Source organism: Calliopsis andreniformis, chromosome 4 (genome assembly GCF_051401765.1).
Source record: "Calliopsis andreniformis isolate RMS-2024a chromosome 4, iyCalAndr_principal, whole genome shotgun sequence".
NCBI lineage: Eukaryota > Metazoa > Arthropoda > Insecta > Hymenoptera > Andrenidae > Calliopsis > Calliopsis andreniformis.
The window spans coordinates 3,802,693-3,804,193 of NC_135065.1; the positions used below are offsets into that span (position 1 = coordinate 3,802,693).

The following is a 1,501-nucleotide window of genomic DNA, read 5'->3' on the forward strand; positions in this document are numbered from 1 at the left end:
AGGAATAAGTATAAGTTACACTACTAACCAAACCATGAAATTATCGCAAGAGCTGTACATACAAAAACTGTTAGACGAGTATAATGTGATAGAATGTAAAACCACTAACACGCCAATTGAACTGGGTTTAAAATTATCAAAGTTTCATGGTCCTTCAAGCGAAGCAGAAAAGGACGAGATGAAAAATGTCCCGTATAGACAACTAGTCGGATCGTTGATGTATATAGCGTTAGCGACTCGGCCGGATATAATGTATGCGGCGTCGAAATTAGCGCAATTTGTGTCGAATCCCGGTAAGATACATTGGGTGCAAGCGAAAAGAGTGTTAAAATACTTGTATACTACTAAAACGAAAGCTTTAACGTATAGTCAGGGAAGTAATGATATAGAAATATACAGCGATGCAGATTGGGCAACTGATGTTGACGATAGGCATTCATATAGTGGCATGGTAGTATTTTTGGGAGGTAACCCAATTTCTTGGAAATCCAGTAAACAGAAATCCATATCCACTTCAACTATGGAAGCGGAATATGTTGCGTTAGAAAATGCTGTAAAAGAGGCAATATGGATGAACATGATGTTCAAAGAATTACGGTCATTGAAAAAATTAGATATTCCTCGTGAACCATACATTGTTAGGTGCGATAATAGATCAGCTATAGATTTTACCCATAATAGAGTAGAAAGATCAAGATCAAAACATATAGATATAGCGTATCACATAACCAGGGAAAAGTATGAGGAAGGGTTAATAAAACTAAAATATGTCGCGAGCAGTGATAATGTTGCGGATATACTTACAAAGGCATTGCCTCATAACATAGTATGTATTCATTCAAACAGATTAAGATTGTATGAGAGTTGTGCTTACGAGAGTTAAATGTGTGACAAAAGTGGGGGAATGATAGAGATTTGTCCCACATTTGAAATACGCGCGGTACTGGAGACGCACGAGGCGTGTGCAAGTGTAGCGCCAGTGGTGTCTGTCGGTCGTAATTTGTTTTCTGTCTGTTAGATTCGATTGCGTAGTTCTGAACGATACAGCGTGTATTAACATACGATGTAAAGTCGAAGTGAATAAATATATGTTGTTTATTGATCCACAAAATCACCATCATATACAATATTATTATACGTATGCAACACATTTAACAAAAGTACACTATATTGTACGTAGATATACTGTGTTTAAAATATCGAAAACGGTGAAAATGTATTTCAGTGGCTGAAACATTCTCTGCATATTCTTCTAAATAGTAATTACAAAACTCTCGCTTCGAAAATATTGAATCTCCATGAAAACCATTGCAGGTATGTTACAGATCTTCTTTACACAAAACTCGAATGAAAATTTCCTAGCCTATACCCAACAACGCAAGGAACGGAGGAAACTGAGAACAAACTGGAGTAATTTCATCGAATATTTATTCAACTTATCTATTTTTACATTTCAAGAAAAGAATCACATTGGAAAATGTACGAATTGCATGCATTTATC

General features: G+C 35.9%; 1 pseudogene; it reads left to right on the plus strand.

Annotated features, from left to right (window-relative positions):
- The first annotated feature begins 250 nt into the window (after positions 1 to 250).
- LOC143178495 (uncharacterized) lies at positions 251 to 883 on the plus strand (annotated as a pseudogene).
- The last annotated feature ends 618 nt before the right edge of the window (positions 884 to 1,501 follow it).